The sequence below is a fragment of the Taudactylus pleione genome, unplaced genomic scaffold (assembly GCF_031769625.1).
Source record: "Taudactylus pleione unplaced genomic scaffold, aTauple2 ptg000085l, whole genome shotgun sequence".
Classification (NCBI taxonomy): domain Eukaryota; kingdom Metazoa; phylum Chordata; class Amphibia; order Anura; family Myobatrachidae; genus Taudactylus; species Taudactylus pleione.
In genome coordinates this window covers 1,995,122-2,015,392 of record NW_028284487.1, presented here as the reverse complement: position 1 = coordinate 2,015,392, position 20,271 = coordinate 1,995,122, and the positions used below count along the sequence as shown (strand labels likewise).

Sequence of the window (20,271 nt, the reverse complement as noted above, 5' to 3'; positions counted from 1 at the left end):
TATGATATTTTTTATGGTTAAAAGCTAAATGATTTTGGGATAAAATGTATTCTCATTAGCAGAGAAAGAACAGAGTTTATAATTGAATAAACAACACATCTAACATTGGATATTAGCAAGAAAGGCTTCTTAAAAGTGAACCAGTTGAATGAGTTCAGTATTGTCAAATCTGTTTTCACTGGGTATTGAACCCAGGACCTTCCACGAGTAAAGCAGATGTGATAACCCTTACACTATGAAACCAGGATGAGTGGACAATGGGTGGCCAAGTTTGTATGATCACAAGTGTGCATGATCACTTTGTTACCAATTTATTATACAATAACAAAATAAATTGAAACTTCTTTAGTTCTTTAATCAGTTGTTTGCTCTATTATGATAGTTTTTTATGGTTGAAAGCTAAATGTTTTTAAGATAAAATGTATTCTCATTAGCAGTGAAGAAACAGTTTGTTAGTGAACAAACAACATATTTCACATAGGGCAGTAGCAGGAAAGCCTTCCTTAAAGTATACCTGTTGGTATAGGTCATGATTAATAAATATGATTTCACTGGGGATTGAACCCAGGACCTTCTGCGTGTAAAGCAGATGTGATAACCACTACACTATGAAACCAAGAGGGAGGCTGTGCTCACATGGTTGGTCAAACTTGCAAGATCAAAAATTTTAGTTAAAACTTTGTAAAGAGTAATGAGCACAATGTCAAATAAACCTGTATATATCTATTTCAAATGAAACATTTTACAAAGTTTTTCAAGCTAATAATATTTATATTTGAAAAAAATATGCATTATTTCTAGCAACTTGAACATTTGTATTCTACTGACATGAGATTTAAGAAGATTTCCTTGCTATGTATTTTCTTGCCTTGTTATCAAGAGCTGCTTGCATATTTTGGTAAGACTTTGTAGAAATAAAATGTCTTTTATTAACATAATTCAAGTATACTGCTTAAAAAAAACTTGTAGATTAACAAAAATACTACCATTCCAAATGTTAAATTTATCATCATTTTTGCTAAACTTGCAGATAAAAATTAGACATTTCTGTTTTCATTGAAAACAGATGACCTAAGAGTGAATGTTATAATACAACATAACATGATTGCAGCTTCTAATGTATTAACTTGATCACACCAACCCTCTGCAGCATTGGATGGTTACTGGCATTGTCAGGTGAAAATTGAAGTACTGGGAAAATGGCTACATGGAGATACTGGGTTGAGTGGCATCTTTTTCAAAGGTTGGGAAAACAGTAGATAGAAATGATTCTACAATTCATATGTTAGCTTTAATTAGAAAAAAATGACTCTGTTACCAATCTCTTTTACAATAACAAAATAAATTGAAACTTCTTTAGTTCTTTAATCAGTTGTTTGCTGTATTATGATATTTTTTATGGTTAAAAGCTAAATGATTTTAGGATAAAATGTATTCTCATTAGCAGAGAAAGAACAGAGTTTATAATTGAACAAACAACACATCTAACATAGGGTATTAGCAGGAAAGGCTTCTTAAAAGTGGACCAGATTGAATAAGTTCAGTATTGACAAATCTGGTTTCACTGGGGATTGAACCCAGGACCTTCCATGAGTAAAGCAGATGTGATAACCCTTACACTATGAAACCAAGATGGGTGGATGATGGGTGGCCAAGTTTGTATGATCACAAATGTGCATGATCACTTTGTTACCAATTTATTATACAATAACAAAATAAATTTAAACTTCTTTAGTTCTTTAATCAGTTGTTTGCTCTATTATGATAGTTTTTATGGTTGAAAGCTAAATGTTTTTAAGATAAAATGTATTCTCATTAGCAGTGAAGAAACAGTTTGTAAATGAACAAACAACATATTTCACATTGGGCAGTAGCAGGAAAACCTTCCTTAAAGTATATCTGTTGGTATAAGTCATTATTAATAAATATGATTTCACTGGGGATTGAACCCAGGACTTTCTGCATGTAAAGCAAATGTGATAACCACTACACTATGAATCCAAGATGGAGGCTGTCCTCACATGGTTGGTCAAACTTGCAAGATCAAAAATTTTAGTTAAAACTTAGTAAAGAGTAATGAGCACAATGTCCAATAAACCTGTATATATCTATTTCAAATGAACATTTTACAAAATTTTTCAAGCTAACAATATTTATATTTGAAAAAAATATGCATTATTTCTAGCAACTTGAACATTTGTATTCTACTGACATGAGATTTAACAAGAATGTCTTGCTATGTATTTTCTTGCCTTGTTATCAAGAGCTGCTTGCATATTTTGGTAAGACTTTGTAGAAATAAAATGCCTTTTAATGACATAATTCAAGTATACTGCTTAAAAAAACTTGTAGCTTAACAAAAATACTACAATTCCAAATGTTAAATTTATCATAATTTTTGCTAAACTTGCAGATAAAAATTAGACATTTCTGTTTTCATTGAAAACAGATGACCTAAGAGTGAATGTTATAATACAACATAACATGATTGCAGCTTCTAATGTATTAACTTGATCACACCAACACCTCTGCAGCATTGGATGGTTACTGGCATTGTCAGGTGAAAATTGAAGTACTGGGAAAAATGGCTAAATGGAGATACTGGGTTGAGTGGCATCTTTTTCAAAGGTTGGGAAAACAGTAGTTAGAAATGATGCTACAATTCATATGTTAGCTTTAATTAGAAAAAAACGACACTTTGTTACCAATCTCTTTTACAATAACAAAATAAATTGAAATTTATTTAGTTCTTGAATCAGATGTCTGCTGTATTATGATATTTTTTATGGTTAAAAGCTAAATGATTTTGGGATAAAATGTATTCTCATTAGCAGAGAAAGAACAGAGTTTATAATTGAATAAACAACACATCTAACATTGGATATTAGCAAGAAAGGCTTCTTAAAAGTGAACCAGTTGAATGAGTTCAGTATTGTCAAATCTGTTTTCACTGGGTATTGAACCCAGGACCTTCCACGAGTAAAGCAGATGTGATAACCCTTACACTATGAAACCAGGATGAGTGGACAATGGGTGGCCAAGTTTGTATGATCACAAGTGTGCATGATCACTTTGTTACCAATTTATTATACAATAACAAAATAAATTGAAACTTCTTTAGTTCTTTAATCAGTTGTTTGCTCTATTATGATAGTTTTTTATGGTTGAAAGCTAAATGTTTTTAAGATAAAATGTATTCTCATTAGCAGTGAAGAAACAGTTTGTTAGTGAACAAACAACATATTTCACATAGGGCAGTAGCAAGAAAGCCTTCCTTAAAGTATACCTGTTGGTATAGGTCATGATTAATAAATATGATTTCACTGGGGATTGAACCCAGGACCTTCTGCGTGTAAAGCAGATGTGATAACCACTACACTATGAAACCAAGAGGGAGGCTGTGCTCACATGGTTGGTCAAACTTGCAAGATCAAAAATTTTAGTTAAAACTTTGTAAAGAGTAATGAGCACAATGTCAAATAAACCTGTATATATCTATTTCAAATGAAACATTTTACAAAGTTTTTCAAGCTAATAATATTTATATTTGAAAAAAATATGCATTATTTCTAGCAACTTGAACATTTGTATTCTACTGACATGAGATTTAAGAAGATTTCCTTGCTATGTATTTTCTTGCCTTGTTATCAAGAGCTGCTTGCATATTTTGGTAAGACTTTGTAGAAATAAAATGTCTTTTATTAACATAATTCAAGTATACTGCTTAAAAAAAACTTGTAGGATAACAAAAATACTACCATTCAAATGTTAAATTTATCATCATTTTTGCTAAACTTGCAGATAAAAATTAGACATTTCTGTTTTCATTGAAAACAGATGACCTAAGAGTGAATGATATAATACAAAATTTGATTGCAGCTTCTAATGTATTAACTTGATCACACCAACGCTCTGCAGCATTGGATGGTTACTGGCATTGTCAGGTGAAAATTGAAGTACTGGGAAAAATGGCAACATGGAAATACTGGGTTGAGTGGCATCTTTTTCAAAGGTTGGGAAAACAGTAGTTAGAAATGATGCTACAATTCATATGTTAGCTTTGAATAGAAAAAAATGACACTTTGTTACCAATCTCTTTTACAATAACAAAATAAATTAAAACTTCCTTAGTTCTTTAATCAGTTGTTTGCTGTATTATGATATTTTTTATGGTTAAAAGCTGAATGATTTTAGGATAAAATGTATTCTCATTAGCCGAGAAAGAATATAGTTTCTAATTGAATAAACAACATATCTAACGTTGGATATTAGTAGGAAAGGGTTCTTAAAAGTAGACCAGTTGAATAAGTTCATTATTTTCATATCTGGTTTCACTGGGGATTGAACCCAGGACCTTCCACAAGTAAAGCAGATGTGATAACACTTACACTATGAAACCAGGATGAGTAGACAATGGGTGGCCAAGTTTGTATGATCACAAATGTGCATGATCACTTTGTTACCAATTTATTATACAATAACAAAATAAATTGAAACTTCTTTAGTTCTTCAATCAGCTGTTTGCTCTATTATGATAGTTTTTTATGGTTGAAGGCTAAATGTTTTTATGATAAAATGTATTCTCATTAGCAGTGAAGAAACAGTTTGTAAGTGAACAAACAACATATTTCACTTTGGGCAGTAGCAGGAAAGCCTTCCTTTAAGTATACTTGTTGGTATAGGTCACGATTAATAAATTTGATTTCACTGGGGATTGAACCCAGGACTTTCTGCATGTAAAGCAGATGTGATAACCACTACACTATGAAACCAAGATGGAGGCTGTTTTCACATGGTTGGTCAAACTTGCAAGATCAAAAATTTTAGTTAAAACTTAGTAAAGAGTAATGAGCACAATGTCCAATAAACCTGTATATATCTATTTCAAATGAACATTTTACAAAGTTTTTCAAGCTAATAATATTTATATTTGAAAAAAATATGCATTATTTCTAGCAACTTGAACATTTGTATTCTACTGACATGAGATTTAACAAGATTGTCTTGCTATCTATTTTCTTGCCTTGTTATCAAGAGCTGCTTGCATATTTTGGTAAGACTTTGTAGAAATAAAATGCCTTTTAATGAAATAATTCAAGTATACTGCTTAAAAAAAACTTGTAGATTAACAAAAATACTACCATTCCAAATGTTAAATTTATCATCATTTTTGCTAAACTTGCAGATAAAAATTAGACATTTCTGTTTTCATTGAAAACAGATGACCTAAGAGTGAATGTTATAATACAACATAACATGATTGCAGCTTCTAATGTATTAACTTGATCACACCAACCCTCTGCAGCATTGGATGGTTACTGGCATTGTCAGGTGAAAATTGAAGTACTGGGAAAATGGCTACATGGAAATACTGGGTTGAGTGGCATCTTTTTCAAAGGTTGGGAAAACAGTAGTTAGAAATGATGCTACAATTCATATGTTAGCTTTAATTAGAAAAAAATGACACTTTGTTACCAATCTCTTTTACAATAAGAAAATAAATTGAAACTTCTTTAGTTCTTTAATCAGTTGTTTGCTGTATTATGATATTTTTTATGATTAAAAGCTAAATGATTTTAGGATAAAATGTATTCTCATTAGCAGAGAAAGAACAGAGTTTATAAATGAACAAACAACACATCTAACATTGGATATTAGCAGGAAAGGCTTCTTAAAAGTGGATCAGATTGAATAATTTCAGTATTGACAAATCTGGTTTCACTGGGGATTGAACCAAGGACCTTCCATGAGTAAAGCAGATGTGATAACCCTTACACTATGAAACCAAGAGGGGTGGACGATGGGTGGCCAAGTTTGTATGATCACAAATGTGCATGATCACTTTGTTACCAATTTATTATACAATAACAAAAATAAATTTAAACTTCTTTAGTTCTTTAATCAGTTGTTTGCTCTATTATGATAGTTTTTTATGGTTGAAAGCTAAATGTTTTTAAGATAAAATGTATTCTCATTAGCAGTGAAGAAACAGTTTGTAAGTGAACAAACAACATATTTCACATTGGGCAGTAGCAGGAAAGCCTTCCTTAAAGTATACCTGTTGGTATAGGTCATTATTAATAAATATGATTTCACTGGGGATTGAACACAGGACCTTTTGCGTATAAAACAGATGTGTTAACCACTACACTATGAAACCAAGACGAAGGCTGTCCTCACATGGTTGGTCAAACTTGCAAGATCAAAAATTTTAGTTAAAACTTAGTAAAGAGTAATGAGCACAATGTCTAATAAACCTGTATATATCTATTTCAAATGAACATTTTACAAAGTTTTTCAAGCTAATAATATTTATATTTGAAAAAAATATGCATTATTTCTAGCAACTTGAACATTTGTATTCTACTGACATGAGATTTAACAAGATTGTCTTGCTATCTATTTTCTTGCCTTGTTATCAAGAGCTGCTTGCATATTTTGGTAAGACTTTGTAGAAATAAAATGCCTTTTAATGAAATAATTCAAGTATACTGCTTAAAAAAACTTGTAGATTAACAAAAATACTACCATTCCAAATGTTAAATTTATCATCATTTTTGCTAAACTTGCAGATAAAAATTAGACATTTCTGTTTTCATTGAAAACAGATGACCTAAGAGTGAATGTTATAATACAACATAATATGATTGCAGCTTCTAATGTATTAACTTGATCACACCAACGCTCTGCAGCATTGGATGGTTACTGGCATTGTCAGGTGAAAATTGAAGTACTGGGAAAATGGCTACATGGAGATACTGGGTTGAGTGGCATCTTTTTCAAAGGTTGGGAAAACAGTAGTTAGAAATGATGCTACAATTCATATGTTAGCTTTAATTAGAAAAAAATGACACTGTTACCAATCTCTTTTACAATAACAAAATAAATTGAAACTTCTTTAGTTCTTTAATCAGTTGTTTGCTGTATTATGATATTTTTTATGGTTAAAAGCTAAATGATTTTAGGATAAAATGTATTCTCATTAGCAGAGAAAGAACAGAGTTTATAATTGAACAAACAACACATCTAACATTGGATATTAGCAGGAAAGGCTTCTTAAAAGTGGACCAGATGAATAAGTTCAGTATTGACAAATCATGTTTTCACTGGGGATTGAACCCAGGACCTTCCATGAGTAAAGCAGATGTGATAACCCTTACACTTTGAAACAAAGATGAGGGGACCATGGGTGGCCAAGTTTGTATGATCACAAATGTGCATGATCACTTTGTTACCAATTTATTATACAATAACAAAATACATTTTAACTTCTTTAGTTCTTTAATCAGTTGTTTGCTCTATTACGATAGTTTTTTATGGTTGAAAGCTAAATGTTTTTAAGATAAAATGTATTCTCATTAGCAGTGAAGAAACTGTTTGTAAGTGAACAAACAACATATTTCAAATTGGGCAGTAGCAGGAAAGCCTTCCTTAAAGTATACCTGTTGGTATAAGTCATTATTAATAAATATGATTTCACTGGGGATTGAACCCGGGACCTTCTGCGTGTAAAGCAGATGTGATAACCACTACACTATGAAACCAAGATGGAGGCTGTTCTCACATGGTTGGTCAAACTTGCAAGATCAAAAATTTTAGTTAAAACTTAGTAAAGAGTAATGAGCACAATGTCCAATAAACCTGTATATATCTATTTCAAATGAACATTTTACAAAGTTTTTCAAGCTAATAATATTTATATTTGAAAAAAATATGCATTATTTCTAGCAACTTGAACATTTGTATTCTACTGACATGAGATTTAACAAGAATGTCTTGCTATGTATTTTCTTGCCTTGTTATCAAGAGCTGCTTGCATATTTTGGTAAGACTTTGTAGAAATAAAATGCCCTTTAATGACATAATTCAAGTATACTGCTTAAAAAAAACTTGTAGGATAACAAAAATACTACCATTCCAAATGTTAAATTTATCATCATTTTTGCTAAACTTGCAGATAAAAATTAGACATTTCTGTTTTCATTGAAAACAGATGATCTAAGAGTGAATGTTATAATACAACATAATATGATTGCAGCTTCTAATGTATTAACTTGATCACACCAACACCTCTGCAGCATTGGATGGTTACTGGCATTGTCAGGTGAAAAATGAAGTACTGGGAAAAATGGCTACATGGAGATACTGGGTTGAGTGGCATCTTTTTCAAAGGTTGGGAAAACAGTAGTTAGAAATGATGCTACAATTCATATGTTAGCTTTAAATAGAAAAAAACGACACTTTGTTACCAATCTCTTTTACAACAACAAAATAAATTGAAACTTCTTTAGTTCTTTAATCAGTTGATTGCTGTATTATGTTATTTTTTATGGTTAAAAGCTAAATGATTTTAGGATAAAATGTTTTCTCATTAGCAGAGAAAGAACAGAGTTTATAATTGAACAAACAACACATCTAACATTGGATATTAGCAGGAAAGGCTTCTTAAAAGTGGACCAGATGAATAAGTTCAGTATTGACAAATCATGTTTTCACTGGGGATTGAACCCAGGCCCTTCCATGAGTAAAGCAGATGTGATAACCCTTACACTTTGAAACAAAGATGAGGGGACCATGGGTGGCCAAGTTTGTATGATCACAAATGTGCATGATCACTTTGTTACCAATTTATTATACAATAACAAAATACATTTTAACTTCTTTAGTTCTTTAATCAGTTGTTTGCTCTATTACGATAGTTTTTTTATGGTTGAAAGCTAAATGTTTTTAAGATAAAATGTATTCTCATTAGCAGTGAAGAAACAGTTTGTAAGTGAACAAACAACATATTTCAAATTGGGCAGTAGCAGGAAAGCCTTCCTTAAAGTATACCTGTTGGTATAAGTCATTATTAATAAATATGATTTCACTGGGGATTGAACCCAGGACCTTCTGCGTGTAAAGCAGATGTGATAACCACTACACTATGAAACCAAGATGGAGGCTGTTCTCACATGGTTGGTCAAACTTGCAAGATCAAAAATTTTAGTTAAAACTTAGTAAAGAGTAATGAGCACAATGTCCAATAAACCTGTATATATCTATTTCAAATGAACATTTTACAAAGTTTTTCAAGCTAATAATATTTATATTTGAAAAAAATATGCATTATTTCTAGCAACTTGAACATTTGTATTCTACTGACATGAGATTTAACAAGAATGTCTTGCTATGTATTTTCTTGCCTTGTTATCAAGAGCTGCTTGCATATTTTGGTAAGACTTTGTAGAAATAAAATGCCCTTTAATGACATAATTCAAGTATACTGCTTAAAAAAAACTTGTAGGATAACAAAAATACTACCATTCCAAATGTTAAATTTATCATCATTTTTGCTAAACTTGCAGATAAAAATTAGACATTTCTGTTTTCATTGAAAACAGATGATCTAAGAGTGAATGTTATAATACAACATAATATGATTGCAGCTTCTAATGTATTAACTTGATCACACCAACACCTCTGCAGCATTGGATGGTTACTGGCATTGTCAGGTGAAAATTGAAGTACTGGGAAAAATGGCTACATGGAGATACTGGGTTGAGTGGCATCTTTTTCAAAGGTTGGGAAAACAGTAGTTAGAAATTATGCTACAATTCATATGTTAGCTTTAAATAGAAAAAAACGACACTTTGTTACCAATCTCTTTTACAACAACAAAATAAATTGAAACTTCTTTAGTTCTTTAATCAGTTGATTGCTGTATTATGTTATTTTTTATGGTTAAAAGCTAAATGATTTAGGATAAAATGTTTTCTCATTAGCAGAGAAAGAACAGAGTTTATAATTGAACAAACAACACATCTAACATTGGATGTTAGCAGGAAAGGCTTCTTAAAAGTGGACCAGTTGAATAAGTACAGTATTGACAAATCCAGTTTTACTGGGGATTGAACCCAGGAACTTCCACGAGTGAAGCAGATGTGATAACCCTTACACTATGAAACCAAGATGAGTGGACAATGGTTGGCAAAGTTTGTATGATCAGAAATGTGCATGATCACTTTGTTACCAATTTATTGTTCAATAACAAAATAAATAGAAATTTCTTTAGTTCTTTAATCAGTTGTTTGCTCTATTATGATAGTTTTTTTATGGTTGAAGGCTAAATGTTTTTAAGATAAATTGTATTCTCATTAGCAGTGAAGAAACAGTTTGCAAGTGAACAAACAACATATTTCACATTGGGCAGTAGCAGGAAAGCCTTCCTTATAGTATACCTGTTGGTAGAGGTCATGATTAATAAATTTGATTTTACTGGGGATTGAACCCAGGACCTTCTGTGTGTATAGCAGGTGTGATTACCACTACACTATGAAACCAAGACGGAGGTTGTACTTACATGGTTGGTCAAACTTGCATGATCAAAAATTTCAGTTAAAACTTAGTAAAGAGTAATGAGCACAATGTCAAATAAACCTGTATATATCTATTTCAAATGAAACATTTTACAAAGTTTTTCAAGCTAATAATGTTTATATTTGAAAAAAATATGCCTTATTTCTAGCAACTTGTACATTTGTATTCTACAGACAAGAGATTTAACAAGATTGTCTTGCTATGTATTTTCTTGCCTTGTTATCAAGAGCTGCTTGCATATTTTGGTAAGACTTTGTAGAAATAAAATGCCTTTTAATGACATAATTCAAGTATACTGCTTAAAAAAAACTTGTAGATTAACAAAAATACTACCATTCCAAATGTTAAATTTATCATCATTTTTGCTAAACTTGCAGATAAAAATTAGATGTTTCTGTTTTCATTGGAAACAGATGACCTAAGAGTGAATGTTATAATACAACATAACATGATTGCAGATTCTAATGTATTAACTTGATCACACCAACGCTCTGCAGCATTGGATGGTTGCTGGCATTGTCAGGTAAAAATTGAAGTACTGGGAAAAATGGCTACATGGAGATACTGGGTTGAGTGGCATCTTTTAAAAAGGTTGGGAAAACAGTAGTTAGAAATGATGCTACAATTCATTTGTTAGCTTTAATTAGAAAAAAACGACACTTTGTTACCAATCTCTTTTACAATAACAAAATAAAATGAAATTTCTTTAGTTCTTGAATCAGATGTTTGCTGTATTATGATAATTTTTATCGTTAAAAGCTAAATGAATTTAGGATAATATGTATTCTCATTAGCAGAGAAAGAACAGAGTTTATAATTGAACAAACAACACATCTAACATTGGATATTAGCAGGAAAGGCATCTTAAAAGTGGACCAGATTGAATAAGTTCAGTATTGACAAATCTGGTTTCACTGGGGATTGAACCCAGGACCTTCCATGAGTAAAGCAGATGTGATAACCCTTACACTATGAAACCAAGATGGGTGGATGATGGGTGGCCAAGTTTGTATGATCACAAATGTGCATGATCACTTTGTTACCAATTTTTTATACAATAACAAAATAAATTTAAACTTCTTTAGTTCTTTAATCAGTTGTTTGCTCTATTATGATAGTTTTTTATGGTTGAAAGCTAAATGTTTTTAAGATAAAAAGTATTCTCATTAGCAGTGAAGAAACAGTTTGTAAGTGAACAAACAACATATTTCACATTGGGCAGTAGCAGGAAAGCCTTCCTTAAAGTATACCTGTTGGTATAAGTCATTATTAATAAATATGATTTCACTGGGGATTGAACCCAGGACCTTTTGCGTGTAAAGCAGATGTGATAACCACTACACTATGAAACCAAGATGGAGGTTGTCCTCACATGGTTGGTCAAACTTGCAAGATCAAAAATTTTAGTTAAAACTTAGTAAAGAGTAATGAGCACAATGTCCAATAAACCTGCATATATCTATTTCAAATGAACATTTTACAAAGTTTTTCAAGCTAATAATATTTATATTTGAAAAAAATATGCATTATTTCTAGCAACTTGAACATTTGTATTCTACTGACATGAGATTTAACAAGATTGTCTTGCTATCTATTTTCTTGCCTTGTTATCAAGAGCTGCTTGCATATTTTGGTAAGACTTTGTAGAAATAAAATGCTTTTTAATGACATCATTCAAGTATACTGCTTAAAAAAAACTTGTAGATTAACAAAAATACTACCATTCCAAATGTTAAATTTATCATCATTTTTGCTAAACTTGCAGATAAAAATTAGACATTTCTGTTTTCATTGAAAACAGATGACCTAAGAGTGAATGTTATAATACAACATAACATGATTGCAGCTTCTAATGTATTAACTTGATCACACCAACCCTCTGCAGCATTGGATGGTTACTGGCATTGTCAGGTGAAAATTGAAGTACTGGGAAAATGGCTACATGGAGATACTGGGTTGAGTGGCATCTTTTTTCAAAGGTTGGGAAAACAGTAATTAGAAATGATGCTACAATTCAGATGTTAGCTTTAATTAGAAAAAAATGACACTGTTACCAATCTCTTTTACAATAACAAAATAAATTGAAACTTCTTTAGTACTTTAATGAGTTGTTTGCTGTATTATGATATTTTTTATGGTTAAAAGCTAAATGATTTTGGGATAAAATGTATTCTCATTAGCAGAGAAAGAACAGAGTTTATAATTGAATAAACAACACATCTAACATTGGATATTAGCAAGAAAGGCTTCTTAAAAGTGAACCAGTTGAATGAGTTCAGTATTGTCAAATCTGTTTTCACTGGGGATTGAACCCAGTACCTTCCACGAGTAAGGCAGATGTGATAACCCTTACACTATGAAACCAGGATGAGTGGACAATGGGTGGCCAAGTTTGTATGATCACAATTGTGCATGATCACTTTGTTACCAATTTATTATACAATAACAAAATAAATTGAAACTTCTTTAGTTCTTTAATCAGTTGTTTGCTCTATTATGATAGTTTTTTATGGTTGAAAGCTAAATGTTTTTAAGATAAAATGTATTCTCATTAGCAGTGAAGAAACAGTTTGTTAGTGAACAAACAACATATTTCACATTGGGCAGTAGCAGGAAAGCCTTCCTTAAAGTACACCTGTTGGTATAGGTCATGATTAATAAATATGATTTCACTAGGGATTGAACCCAGGACCTTCTGCGTGTAAAGCAGATGTGATAACCACTACACTATGAAACCAAGATGGAGGCTGTGCTCACATGGTTGGTCAAACTTGCAAGATCAAAAATTTTAGTTAAAACTTTGTAAAGAGTAATGAGCACAATGTCAAATAAACCTGTATATATCTATTTCAAATGAAACATTTTACAAAGTTTTTCAAGCTAATAATATTTATATTTGAAAAAAATATGCATTATTTCTAGCAACTTGAACATTTGTATTCTACTGACATGAGATTTAAGAAGATTTCCTTGCTATGTATTTTCTTGCCTTGTTATCAAGAGCTGCTTGCATATTTTGGTAAGACTTTGTAGAAATAAAATGCCTTTTATTAACATAATTCAAGTATACTGCTTAAAAAAAACTTGTAGGATAACAAAAATACTACCATTCAAATGTTAAATTTATCATCATTTTTGCTAAACTTGCAGATAAAAATTAGACATTTCTGTTTTCATTGAAAACAGATGACCTAAGAGTGAATGATATAATACAAAATTTGATTGCAGCTTCTAATGTATTAACTTGATCACACCAACGCTCTGCAGCATTGGATGGTTACTGGCATTGTCAGGTGAAAATTGAAGTACTGGGAAAAATGGCAACATGGAAATACTGGGTTGAGTGGCATCTTTTTCAAAGGTTGGGAAAACAGTAGTTAGAAATGATGCTACAATTCATATGTTAGCTTTGAATAGAAAAAAATTACACTTTGTTACCAATCTCTTTTACAATAACAAAATAAATTAAAACTTCCTTAGTTCTTTAATCAGTTGTTTGCTGTATTATGATATTTTTTATGGTTAAAAGCTGAATGATTTTAGGATAAAATGTATTCTTATTAGCCGAGAAAGAATATAGTTTCTAATTGAATAAACAACATATCTAACGTTGGATATTAGCAGGAAAGGGTTCTTAAAAGTGTACCAGTTGAATAAGTTCATTATTTTTATATCTGGTTTCACTGGGGATTGAACCCAGGACCTTCCACAAGTAAAGCAGATGTGATAACCCTTACACTATGAAACCAGGATGAGTAGACAATGGGTGGCCAAGTTTGTATGATCAAAAATGTGCATGATCACTTTGTTACCAATTTATTATACAATAACAAAATAAATTGAAACTTCTTTAGTTCTTCAATCAGCTGTTTGCTCTATTATGAAAGTTTTTTATGGTTGAAGGCTAAATGTTTTTATGATAAAATGTATTCTCATTAGCAGTGAAGAAACAGTTTGTAAGTGAACAAACAACATATTTCACTTTGTGCAGTAGCAGGAAAGCCTTCCTTTAAGTATACTTGTTGGTATAGGTCACGATTAATAAATTTGATTTCACTGGGGATTGAACCCAGGACTTTCTGCATGTAAAGCAGATGTGATAACCACTACACTATGAAACCAAGATGAAGGCTGTCCTCACATGGTTGGTCAAACTTGCAAGATCAAAAATTTTAGTTAAAACTTAGTAAAGAGTAATGAGCACAATGTCTAATAAACCTGTATATATCTATTTCAAATGAACATTTTACAAAGTTTTTCAAGCTAATAATATTTATATTTGAAAAAAATATGCATTATTTCTAGCAACTTGAACATTTGTATTCTACTGACATGAGATTTAACAAGATTGTCTTGCTATGTATTTTCTTGCCTTGTTATCAAGAGCTGCTTGCATATTTTGGTAAGACTTTGTAGAAATAAAATGCCTTTTAATGAAATAATTCAAGTATACTGCTTAAAAAAACTTGTAGATTAACAAAAATACTACCATTCCAAATGTTAAATTTATCATCATTTTTGCTAAACTTGCAGATAAAAATTAGACATTACTGTTTTCATTGAAAACAGATGACCTAAGAGTGAATGTTATAATACAACATAATATGATTGCAGCTTCTAATGTATTAACTTGATCACACCAACACCTCTGCAGCATTGGATGGTTGCTGGCATTGTCAGGTGAAAATTGAAGTACTGGGAAAAATGGCTACATGGAGATACTGGGTTGAGTGGCATCTTTTTCAAAGGTTGGGAAAACAGTAGTTAGAAATTATGCTACAATTCATATGTTAGCTTTAAATAGAAAAAAACGACACTTTGTTACCAATCTCTTTTACAACAACAAAATAAATTGAAACTTCTTTAGTTCTTTAATCAGTTGATTTCTGTATTATGTTATTTTTTATGGTTAAAAGCTAAATGATTTTAGGATAAAATGTATTCTCATTAGCAGAGAAAGAACAGAGTTTATAATTGAACAAACAACACATCTAACATTGGATATTAGCAGGAAAGGCTTCTTAAAAGTGGACCAGATGAATAAGTTCAGTATTGACAAATCATGTTTTCACTGGGGATTGAACCCAGGCCCTTCCATGAGTAAAGCAGATGTGATAACCCTTACACTTTGAAACAAAGATGAGGGGACCATGGGTGGCCAAGTTTGTATGATCACAAATGTGCATGATCACTTTGTTACCAATTTATTATACAATAACAAAATAAATTTTAACTTCTTTAGTTCTTTAATCAGTTGTTTGCTCTATTACGATAGTTTTTTATGGTTGAAAGCTAAATGTTTTTAAGATAAAATGTATTCTCATTAGCAGTGAAGAAACAGTTTGTAAGTGAACAAACAACATATTTCAAATTGGGCAGTAGCAGGAAAGCCTTCCTTAAAGTATACCTGTTGGTATAAGTCATTATTAATAAATATGATTTCACTGGGGATTGAACCCAGGACCTTCTGCGTGTAAAGCAGATGTGATAACCACTACACTATGAAACCAAGATGGAGGCTGTTCTCACATGGTTGGTCAAACTTGCAAGATCAAAAATTTTAGTTAAAACTTAGTAAAGAGTAATGAGCACAATGTCCAATAAACCTGTATATATCTATTTCAAATGAACATTTTACAAAGTTTTTCAAGCTAATAATATTTATATTTGAAAAAAATATGCATTATTTCTAGCAACTTGAACATTTGTATTCTACTGACATGAGATTTAACAAGAATGTCTTGCTATGTATTTTCTTGCCTTGTTATCAAGAGCTGCTTGCATATTTTGGTAAGACATTGTAGAAATAAAATGCCCTTTAATGACATAATTCAAGTATACTGCTTAAAAAAAACTTGTAGGATAACAAAAATACTACCATTCCAAATGTTAAATTTATCATCATTTTTGCTAAACTTGCAGATAAAAATTAGACATTTCTGTTTTCATTGAAAACAGATGATCTAAGAGTGAATGTTATAATACAACATAATATGATTGCAGCTTCTAATGTATTAACTTGATCACACCAACACCTCTGCAGCATTGGATGGTTACTGGCATTGTCAGGTGAAAATTGAAGTACTGGGAAAAATGGCTACATGGAGATACTGGGTTGAGTGGCATCTTTTTCAAAGGTTGGGAAAACAGTAGTTAGAAATTATGCTACAATTCATATGTTAGCTTTAAATAGAAAAAAACGACACTTTGTTACCAATCTCTTTTACAACAACAAAATAAATTGAAACTTCTTTAGTTCTTTAATCAGTTGATTGCTGTATTATGTTATTTTTTATGGTTAAAAGCTAAATGATTTTAGGATAAAATGTTTTCTCATTAGCAGAGAAAGAACAGAGTTTATAATTGAACAAACAACACATCTAACATTGGATGTTAGCAGGAAAGGCTTCTTAAAAGTGGACCAGTTGAATAAGTACAGTATTGACAAATCCAGTTTTACTGGGGATTGAACCCAGGATCTTCCACGAGTGAAGCAGATGTGATAACCCTTACACTATGAAACCAAGATGAGTGGACAATGGTTGGCAAAGTTTGTATGATCAGAAATGTGCATGATCACTTTGTTACCAATTTATTGTTCAATAACAAAATAAATAGAAATTTCATTAGTTCTTTAATCAGTTGTTTGCTCTATTATGATAGTTTTTTTATGGTTGAAGGCTAAATGTTTTTAAGATAAATTGTATTCTCATTAGCAGTGAAGAAACAGTTTGCAAGTGAACAAACAACATATTTCACATTGGGCAGTAGCAGGAAAGCCTTCCATATAGTATACCTGTTGGTAGAGGTCATGATTAATAAATTTGATTTTACTGGGGACTGAACCCAGGACCTTCTGTGTGTATAGCAGGTGTGATTACCACTACACTATGAAACCAAGACGGAGGCTGTACTTACATGGTTGGTCAAACTTGCATGATCAAAAATTTCAGTTAAAACTTAGTAAAGAGTAATGAGCACAATGTCAAATAAACCTGTATATATCTATTTCAAATGAAACATTTTACAAAGTTTTTCAAGCTAATAATGTTTATATTTGAAAAAAATATGCCTTATTTCTAGCAACTTGTACATTTGTATTCTACAGACAAGAGATTTAACAAGATTGTCTTGCTATGTATTTTCTTGCCTTGTTATCAAGAGCTGCTTGCATATTTTGGTAAGACTTTGTAGAAATAAAATGCCTTTTAATGACATAATTCAAGTATACTGCTTAAAAAAAACTTGTAGATTAACAAAAATACTACCATTCCAAATGTTAAATTTATCATCATTTTTACTAAACTTGCAGATAAAAATTAGACATTTCTGTTTTTATTGGAAACAGATGACCTAAGAGTGAATGTTATAATACAACATAACATGATTGCAGATTCTAATGTATTAACTTGATCACACCAACGCTCTGCAGCATTGGATGGTTGCTGGCATTGTCAGGTAAAAATTGAAGTACTGGGAAAAATGGCTACATGGAGATACTGGGTTGAGTGGCATCTTTTAAAAAGGTTGGGAAAACAGTAGTTAGAAATGATGCTACAATTCATTTGTTAGCTTTAATTAGAAAAAAACGACACTTTGTTACCAATCTCTTTTACAATAACAAAATAAAATGAAATTTCTTTAGTTCTTGAATCAGTTGTTTGCTGTATTATGATATTTTTTATGGTTAAAAGCTAAATGATTTTGGGATAAAATGTATTCTCATTAGCAGAGAAAGAACAGAGTTTATAATTGAATAAACAACACATCTAACATTGGATATTAGCAAGAAAGGCTTCTTAAAAGTGAACCAGTTGAATGAGTTCAGTATTGTCAAATCTGTTTTCACTGGGGATTGAACCCAGTACCTTCCATGAGTAAGGCAGATGTGATAACCCTTACACTATGAAACCAGGATGAGTGGACAATGGGTGGCCAAGTTTGTATGATCACAATTGTGCATGATCACTTTGTTACCAATTTATTATACAATAACAAAATAAATTGAAACTTCTTTAGTTCTTTAATCAGTTGTTTGCTCTATTATGATAGTTTTTTATGGTTGAAAGCTAAATGTTTTTAAGATAAAATGTATTCTCATTAGCAGTGAAGAAACAGTTTGTTAGTGAACAAACAACATATTTCACATTGGGCAGTAGCAGGAAAGCCTTCCTTAAAGTATACCTGTTGGTATAGGTCATGATTAATAAATATGATTTCACTGGGGATTGAACCCAGGACCTTCTGCGTGTAAAGCAGATGTGATAACCACTACACTATGAAACCAAGATGGAGGCTGTGCTCACATGGTTGGTCAAACTTGCAAGATCAAAAATTTTAGTTAAAACTTTGTAAAGAGTAATGAGCACAATGTCAAATAAACCTGTATATATCTATTTCAAATGAAACATTTTACAAAGTTTTTCAAGCTAATAATATTTATATTTGAAAAAAATATGCATTATTTCTAGCAACTTGAACATTTGTATTCTACTGACATGAGATTTAAGAAGATTTCCTTGCTATGTATTTTCTTGCCTTGTTATCAAGAGCTGCTTGCATATTTTGGTAAGACTTTGTAGAAATAAAATGCCTTTTATTAACATAATTCAAGTATACTGCTTAAAAAAAACTTGTAGGATAACAAAAATACTACCATTCAAATGTTAAATTTATCATCATTTTTGCTAAACTTGCAGATAAAAATTAGACATTTCTGTTTTCATTGAAAACAGATGACCTAAGAGTGAATGATATAATACAAAATTTGATTGCAGCTTCTAATGTATTAACTTGATCACACCAACGCTCTGCAGCATTGGATGGTTACTGGCATTGTCAGGTGAAAATTGAAGTACTGGGAAAAATGGCAACATGGAAATACTGGGTTGAGTGGCATCTTTTTCAAAGGTTGGGAAAACAGTAGTTAGAAATGATGCTACAATTCATATGTTAGCTTTGAATAGAAAAAAATGACACTTTGTTACCAATCTCTTTTACAATAACAAAATAAATTAAAACTTCCTTAGTTCTTTAATCAGTTGTTTGCTGTATTATGATATTTTTTATGGTTAAAAGCTGAATGATTTTAGGATAAAATGTATTCTCATTAGCCGAGAAAGAATATAGTTTCTAATTGAATAAACAACATATCTAACGTTGGATATTAGCAGGAAAGGGTTCTTAAAAGTGGACCAGTTGAATAAGTTCATTATTTTCATATCTGGTTTCACTGGGGATTGAACCCAGCACTTTCCACAAGCAAAGCAGATGTGATAACCCTTAAGCTATGAAACCAGGATGAGTAGACAATGGGTGGCCAAGTTTGTATGATCAAAAATGTGCATGATCACTTTGTTACCAATTTATTATACAATAACAAAATAAATTGAAACTTCTTTAGTTCTTCAATCAGCTGTTTGCTCTATTATGATAGTTTTTTATGGTTGAAGGCTAAATGTTTTTATGATAAAATGTATTCTCATTAGCAGTGAAGAAACAGTTTGTAAGTGAACAAACAACATATTTGACTTTGTGCAGTAGCAGGAAAGCCTTCCTTTAAGTATACTTGTTGGTATAGGTCACGATTAATAAATTTGATTTCACTGGGGATTGAACCCAGGACTTTCTGCATGTAAAGCAGATGTGATAACCACTACACTATGAAACCAAGATGAAGGCTGTCCTCACATGGTTGGTCAAACTTGCAAGATCAAAAATTTTAGTTAAAACTTAGTAAAGAGTAATGAGCACAATGTCTAATAAACCTGTATATATCTATTTCAAATGAACATTTTACAAAGTTTTTCAAGCTAATAATATTTATATTTGAAAAAAATATGCATTATTTCTAGCAACTTGAACATTTGTATTCTACTGACATGAGATTTAACAAGATTGTCTTGCTATGTA

The 20,271-nt window shown here is 31.2% G+C and overlaps 13 non-coding genes across 13 annotated transcripts; all 13 read right to left on the bottom strand.

The window, feature by feature from the left end:
- Positions 1-543: 543 nt before the first annotated feature.
- On the bottom strand, positions 544-616 carry TRNAV-UAC (transfer RNA valine (anticodon UAC)). Its single transcript has one exon. It is a non-coding gene; the product is annotated as a tRNA-Val (tRNA).
- Positions 617-1,928: 1,312 nt separating this feature from the next.
- On the bottom strand, positions 1,929-2,001 carry TRNAV-UAC (transfer RNA valine (anticodon UAC)). The gene has a single exon. It is a non-coding gene; the product is annotated as a tRNA-Val (tRNA).
- A 1,314-nt stretch (positions 2,002-3,315) lies between these two features.
- On the bottom strand, positions 3,316-3,388 carry TRNAV-UAC (transfer RNA valine (anticodon UAC)). Its single transcript has one exon. It is a non-coding gene; the product is annotated as a tRNA-Val (tRNA).
- Positions 3,389-4,699: 1,311 nt separating this feature from the next.
- TRNAV-UAC (transfer RNA valine (anticodon UAC)) lies at positions 4,700-4,772 on the bottom strand. The gene has a single exon. It is a non-coding gene; the product is annotated as a tRNA-Val (tRNA).
- Positions 4,773-7,471: 2,699 nt separating this feature from the next.
- TRNAV-UAC (transfer RNA valine (anticodon UAC)) lies at positions 7,472-7,544 on the bottom strand. The gene has a single exon. It is a non-coding gene; the product is annotated as a tRNA-Val (tRNA).
- A 1,317-nt stretch (positions 7,545-8,861) lies between these two features.
- Positions 8,862-8,934, bottom strand: TRNAV-UAC (transfer RNA valine (anticodon UAC)). Its single transcript has one exon. It is a non-coding gene; the product is annotated as a tRNA-Val (tRNA).
- A 2,704-nt stretch (positions 8,935-11,638) lies between these two features.
- TRNAV-UAC (transfer RNA valine (anticodon UAC)) lies at positions 11,639-11,711 on the bottom strand. The gene has a single exon. It is a non-coding gene; the product is annotated as a tRNA-Val (tRNA).
- A 1,312-nt stretch (positions 11,712-13,023) lies between these two features.
- On the bottom strand, positions 13,024-13,096 carry TRNAV-UAC (transfer RNA valine (anticodon UAC)). The gene has a single exon. It is a non-coding gene; the product is annotated as a tRNA-Val (tRNA).
- Positions 13,097-14,034: 938 nt separating this feature from the next.
- TRNAV-UAC (transfer RNA valine (anticodon UAC)) lies at positions 14,035-14,107 on the bottom strand. The gene has a single exon. It is a non-coding gene; the product is annotated as a tRNA-Val (tRNA).
- A 300-nt stretch (positions 14,108-14,407) lies between these two features.
- TRNAV-UAC (transfer RNA valine (anticodon UAC)) lies at positions 14,408-14,480 on the bottom strand. The gene has a single exon. It is a non-coding gene; the product is annotated as a tRNA-Val (tRNA).
- Positions 14,481-15,795: 1,315 nt separating this feature from the next.
- On the bottom strand, positions 15,796-15,868 carry TRNAV-UAC (transfer RNA valine (anticodon UAC)). Its single transcript has one exon. It is a non-coding gene; the product is annotated as a tRNA-Val (tRNA).
- A 2,704-nt stretch (positions 15,869-18,572) lies between these two features.
- On the bottom strand, positions 18,573-18,645 carry TRNAV-UAC (transfer RNA valine (anticodon UAC)). The gene has a single exon. It is a non-coding gene; the product is annotated as a tRNA-Val (tRNA).
- Positions 18,646-19,956: 1,311 nt separating this feature from the next.
- TRNAV-UAC (transfer RNA valine (anticodon UAC)) lies at positions 19,957-20,029 on the bottom strand. Its single transcript has one exon. It is a non-coding gene; the product is annotated as a tRNA-Val (tRNA).
- Positions 20,030-20,271: the final 242 nt, after the last annotated feature.